Below are 6,674 nucleotides of genomic sequence, written 5' to 3' on the forward strand. Positions count from 1 at the left end.
ATGCCCTTCTGTCGAATCATTAATTTTTTTTTTGCAGTTTATGGGCTTTAGTTTAGCAGCGGTCTTGACCACCGCTAAAGACCTAGGCAGAAGGTTATCATATTTTCAAGCAACTGCCAGCCGTTCATCTGGACATGGCGCCAGGGTAATTGAATAAACTGTTCTGTTGTAGCTTTCATAGCTGAAATTATTGTCTGTTACAAATGCCTTAATAGCACAAGATTTTCATGCTTTGTTAGAAATTATATCTGTTGTTAAGAACTACAATCATGGTTGATTTGGCAAAAGTTATTGTCTGAAAAATATCAAATTAGAAATACATTAGAAACCCCATATTGAAGTTTTTTTTTGGCAGTTTTTTCTGGTTATCAAATCTTGATATGCTTTTGTAGGGAAAATTGTTTGCTACAACTGTTTGCAGGTACAAATGCCTTTAGATCTCCATGACGAAGGTTGTTTTGATCGAATCGGACTTGAGAGATGGATTCAGTATGTCAAAAAAGTGGGGATTGTCTTTTGAATCATATTTTTCCAATTAAAAAACATGATTCTATCATCAGGAAAGTATTGTTCATTGTAGGGCTGTTGATTTTTAAAGCCTTATAAAAACCTTCCTAGGTTGATCCATGAGCCAATTTTCACTAAGAAAGACACGCAGATCACATTTGTAAGGTTAGTTTCACGGAAAACAACCAGAAAATCGAAAAAAAAGGAGGAAATCATACCCATAACTGTTTATCACAAATATGATCCCCTTTTGTAATATTCAGTCACTTTGCAAATTCTTTTATTATTATTATTATGACACATATTAAGTTAAAAACCTTGCCTTGTGGCTAAGTTTTCTTTTGTGCCATTTTTTATCCTCATGATAGAGCTGGGGGAATTAAGGCCCCTCCTTATACAAAAACATTTACTCAAACTAGTCCGGAGATCGAGCCCTCCACATAAGTTCGTCTCCCTGTTGAGAAACAGTCCAATAAACAACAGACAGACACATGGATTACAAGGAGTAATGACACAACCCTCAATAAACTTAGCAATGGACCGGCCCGCAGATTCACTCTCTTAAGGACTGGAGCATGACACTTAGTCTAGTGTAGGGAACGAAGCGATGACTCTTCTTCTATGGGACCTACAACTGCTACGCTAGTCGTTAGCGACTACTTTTCTTCTATGAAGCCTATCACTTCTTTTACAAGCCTCAAAGGTTGGCAAAAAAGAAGTTGTTAGCTTAGTTACCTAAGAAAGGCTAAGAAACGAAGAGACGAAAGGCTACCTGTCCAGCTGATCTAGGATTTGGCGTCAACCCTCAATCAAGTTTCTGTTCCAGTTGATCCGGCCTCTGTTATTGGCCAAAATGGAAGTATGAGTAGATGGGTCTATATAATACTCCAAAGCCAATTCTAGCATTTCAGATTCAGGCATAAGGTTTGAGTGTAAATAATTACCACCTGCAGCTAGCAACTGACCTCACCTGATGCAGTCATATTTGGCCCGCATAGAAACTGACCGAGCTTCTCTCTTCGTCCACTTCATCTTCTGGAAATTTTCAAGGCAAAGGGACCAAATTTCATGCTTGGTTCGAGACAGAGTAATCTGATCCTGGTCATGGCTTATTTGATTCCTATAGAAGCATGGCCCACAGCGATTCAACCAAGTCGGAGTGACTTTGTGAACCACCACTGGATTTCTGTTGGAATGCTACCAACAGTAACTCTTCTGCAATTGAACTTACCTGTGACAAACTTCCAAATGGAACTTCTTGATACGTAGTTTAGATCCATGTGACAAAGATATGGGTACGTAAGTGTATGTGACTCGTAAACGCAACATTGATTCGATAAATTTTAGAAAGTGTGATATATAGTATTAATATAAATAATTTTGCTATTTTGCATTCCTCTCTTAAAAAGTTTTTCTATGTTTTTGTATTATGCACTTATATGAAACATTTTATATATTAATATGACACGATTAATATAAAATGTTTTACATTGCCCACATGTGTGATCATTATTGTAATATTTTATAAATGGCATGAGATGAGAGGAGAAAGACAGAGAGATATGAAAAGATTAAGAAAAACAAGATGATTGTCCTTACATGTAAAAAAACATCATGACAAAAATAGTGGAGTTTCTGTGGGTCAAGTTAATCTTGCTCATGCACACATCTCTCTCAAGTTGTCTAAAGCCATTTGGTATTTTGCTTTTGGGACATTAATTTTAGAACTTTAAGGTTGTTTGAATGAAGTAAGTTGATATCTTGTGATAGCCAAAAATCATGTGGTAATTGTGTTTATTTATGTTGTAGCTGCATTGTGGACAAGATTTACAATTTTTTTTTTAAAAGGCTGAATTTTCTGCTAGTTCTCTTCTTCAAGTTGTGCATGCCCATTTGTGGGGGCCTACCCCTTCTCCTTTGTGAGAAGGATATTATTATTATTTGCTTCTGGTTGACAATTTCTTATGATTTTTATGGATTTTTTTGATAAAAAAAATCAGCTATTTTGTAATGTTTTAAAAAATTTAAAATCATAGCTCGAAAAGAAAATTAAAGGTTTTTATAGTGATGGAGGTGGATAATTTGTTAATGGTGCTTTATTTTATTTTTTAAATAAGAATGGGATAAAGAGGTGGCTTATTTGTCCACACACGCCTCAACAAAATGATATTATTCATGAGCATAAGAGAAGGCATATTTGTGAAACTAGGATGAGCATTTTGGTTCATGCATCTTTAGATGTTAAATTATGGGTTGATGCTTTTCGTACTGCTATATATTTGATTAATCGACACCCGAGTCTAAACCTGAGTGACAAGTCTTTGTATGAGCATTGTTAAATTGTATGCTAGGTTATGAGAATCTTAAAATCTTTGAATGCACATGTTATCCAAATTTAAAACCTTATGTTAACTTGAAATTGTTATCCATATCCAAGGCATGTGTGTTTATTGGGTACGAAACAAATTACAAAGACTATATCTATTATAATCTTGTCTCTAGAAGAGTTTTTATTTTCAGACATGTTATATTTGATGAATCTAATTTTTTGTATGCTGGAATAAATAACAAGAGTCTTGTCCCTGCCACTTAGGTCCAAGCTTACTTGGACGTTCCATGTAGAAAATCTTTTGAGTTGTCCATACCTGCACCTTGCATATCCCTGTGGTAGTTGGTTTTAGTCATGTCCTATCTCAACCTTAACTCCAAACCTAAGTCCTTGAAATTTTGGACTTTGACCTAAATTTGTCTCCTTTGACGATCAGGGGCAAGTGTTCAGATCTAACCTCACATATTTGTGAGGTGCGCAATGGACCATTTTTTTTGTAAATCCCTTCCCAACGCGAGCCAAAAACAATAGTCTTCTTTTTCAATTTTTTCATGAGTCAAGTCCAATACTAAACTCTAAACCATCAGAACCAAATCCTGAGGTTAATCAGTGTCCCATCAAAACTCACTATATGATAATCAGGTCTCAAGATGACACATTAATACAATTGTTGTTTTTTGCCATGAAGTTCCCTGTTCATATAGGACTCTTGAGCAAAGTATTACAAGTAGAAAAGGAACCTCAAAATTATAGTTGGGTCATTAAGATCCAAAGTGGTGTCGTGCTATGAAAGATGAAATCATTGCTCTGTATAAAAATTAGATATGGACTCTTGTTACTCCCTCTAATGTCCACAATATAGTTGGTTGTAAGTGGATATACAAAATAAAACAATATGTTGATGGGACAATTGATAGATACGAAGCTCGGTTGGTTGTCAACAAGGGAGTGACCTTTAATAAACCAATGTTAATCAGAATTGTCCTCTTCACTGTTGTTCGTTGTGGTTGACAGGTTAACCAATTAGATGTTAATATTGTTTTTCTACATAGTTTCATAAAAGAAGAAGTCTATATGATCTAACCTTTAAATTTCAAAGACAAGCAACATCTTTATTAAGTGTGCAAAACTTAGCCAAGCCTTGTATGACTTGAAACAAGCACCACATGCATTGTTTAAAAGGTCAAAGGTCTATCTAGAAAAACATAATTTCATAGAGTCCCCATGCAGACTCATCCCTATTTATTCATCATAAACGAGGCATAAAGATATACATTTTGATATATGTGGATGGCATAATCATAATTGGAAGCTCAAATCAGGAGGTCAAGAACATTGAGAAAGCCTTTGGCCAAAAATTTTCTATTAAAGACTTGAGACCTTTACATTAGTTTCTAGGCATTGAAGTTGTTTACGACAATCAGGGGTCATTTTAACTCAGAGGAAATAGATTACACATCTCTTGATAAAGTCAGGTACGATAGATTGCAAGAATGTTGTCACTCCTGCAGCTGTCAATGTTCATCTTTCATGATTCTTTGAAAAAATTATTAGAAGATCCAACTCAATACAGGGGTATTGTGGAAGCTTTACAGTATGCTACTCACTTGTCCAGACATACCCTTAACTGTGAATAAGACATGTCAATTTATGCACAAACCCATAGATGATCATTAGACATGTTAAACATGTTCTGAGGTATCTCAAAGGAACAATCAACTATGGCTTACACATCAAACAATCCAACCATCTTAGACTTGCAAGGTTCATAGACGGCGACCGACAAGGTGTTCAGATGATCGAAAGTCCACCGATGGTTATCTTAGCTTCTTGGGGCCTAATTTGCTTTCTTGGAGCTCGACAGTTGTTCAGTTAATCATAGAAGCTAAATACAAGGTTATTGTTGGTGCAACCTCAAAATTAATGTGGCTCAAATAACTTTTGAAGGATTTGGATTTCAATTTAACCCAAGTTCCAGTTCTTTGGTGTGATAACTTGGGAGTTATGTATCTACCTGTGTTTCGTGCCAGAACAAAACACATAGAGATTGACTGTCACTTCGTCAGAGAAAATATTGCATGCATGTAGTGAGCGTGAAGTTCAGTTTGTTCTATTCGAACATCAAATATTCTACCTTGGCCCGAGTTTCAGTTATTCAAAGACAAGTTGAATGTTGAAGAAATTAGCATGAAGGGGCGTGTGAAGGAAGGTTCAGATCCAACTCAGGTTGAAAGGGATCCAGATGAAGCATATCCACACATTAAAGTGCATCCTGGTCATGGCCTACATGTTAAGGTGGATTGTCCTCTCACAGGTCCTATTTAGGACTCCTCATCCAAGTAGGACTTCTCACACAAGAAAAAGACTATTCCTCCTTCTAGATATACTTGTAATCATAAAGGATCATGTAATTAGGACTCTATATTTAGAGAACTCCCCAAAAACGTGTCTCTTGGTTTATAAATAAGAGGAGAGACCTCCTCAGTGGCACGTGAAACAGAGAGGTCACGTAACAGGCATAGGTCACAATTGGACCAAACCACTTTAAAATTATGTTTCCTTGTCTGTGAGTGTGTTTTAGGGATTCACGATTTTTACAACTGTGACATAGGTTTAGATGTTGGGTTAATATATATTATAGAACAATAGGTTTTCATGCATGAAAAACAAGCACTTTATTCTAACTTCATTTTGTACTGCATCAGTGATATTTATTACAGTGTTGTTGAGGTAGGGTTACTGCTCAGTAGGGGTGGCAAAACCTGACACGACCCGCCAACCCGACCGGCCAACCCGCCTCTTAGGCGGGTTCGGGTTGGGCAAAAACGAACCCATTTAATAAACAGGTCGACCCGCCTAACCCGTTTATTAAACAGGTCGGGTTCGTGTTAGGGGTATGCCAACCCGCCAACCCGGCTGACCCGTTTAATAAACGGGTTAGGCGGGCGGGTCAACCCGCCAACCCGTTTACCCGACCCAACCCGTTTATTAAGCGGGTTGACGGGTCGTGTCGGGTTACCCGTTTAATAAACAGGTCAGGTTCATGTTTGCTACAGCTGACCCGTTTAATAAACGGGTCGGGTTCGGGTTGAGGTATGCTAACCCGCCAACCTGACCCGATTGCCACCCCTACTGCTCAGCTATGTCACACATGCACACCATTTTGGCTGCATGTCCCTAGTGATGCAAACCTTAAACTTTTATAGTTTTAAAAAATTAATATTGTTTTAATAAAAATTATATTTTTACATCATCATCAAGCCTTATCCCAATTACATAGATTCTGCTTTACAAATCCTATTTTTTTATTAATGTCTAAAGCTAAAATTTCAATTATTTTAAAATCTTTCATGTCACCTTTAACTGCCTCCTTCAAGTCGTCTTCCTTTTTTCCTAACTAAAACTTTAGTCACTTTACAATATTTTTATGTATTCAAATATCAAAAATATTTTTTTACTAATTAAAATTTGAACAATGTCGTGTCTTATTTTTCAAGAATAGGACATGTATGGACATAGTTTTAATAAATTTAAATTATTGTAATTCCATTCTACTATAAATGCATTTTTATATTAAGATATTAAAAAATGTTGTATCGATTGAAAAATTAAAGATTCATGTGCTCGTCCTATTTTTCAAAAAAAAAAAAATACAAATTCACATCTTCAACTCATGGCACATGTCCTATCGTTCCCGCATTTTTGTGACAGATTAATGCAGGTAAAACACTAAAACTAGACCCTGTTTTTGTTTTTTTGAACAGGCTAAAGAAAAACTCATAAGCCTTCTGATGGTAAACCCATCTAGATTCCCCTTACTCATTGGGAAGTACACTCA

The sequence above is a fragment of the Nuphar pumila genome, chromosome 15, assembly GCF_984573655.1.
Source record: "Nuphar pumila chromosome 15, dmNupPumi1.hap1.1, whole genome shotgun sequence".
Classification (NCBI taxonomy): domain Eukaryota; kingdom Viridiplantae; phylum Streptophyta; class Magnoliopsida; order Nymphaeales; family Nymphaeaceae; genus Nuphar; species Nuphar pumila.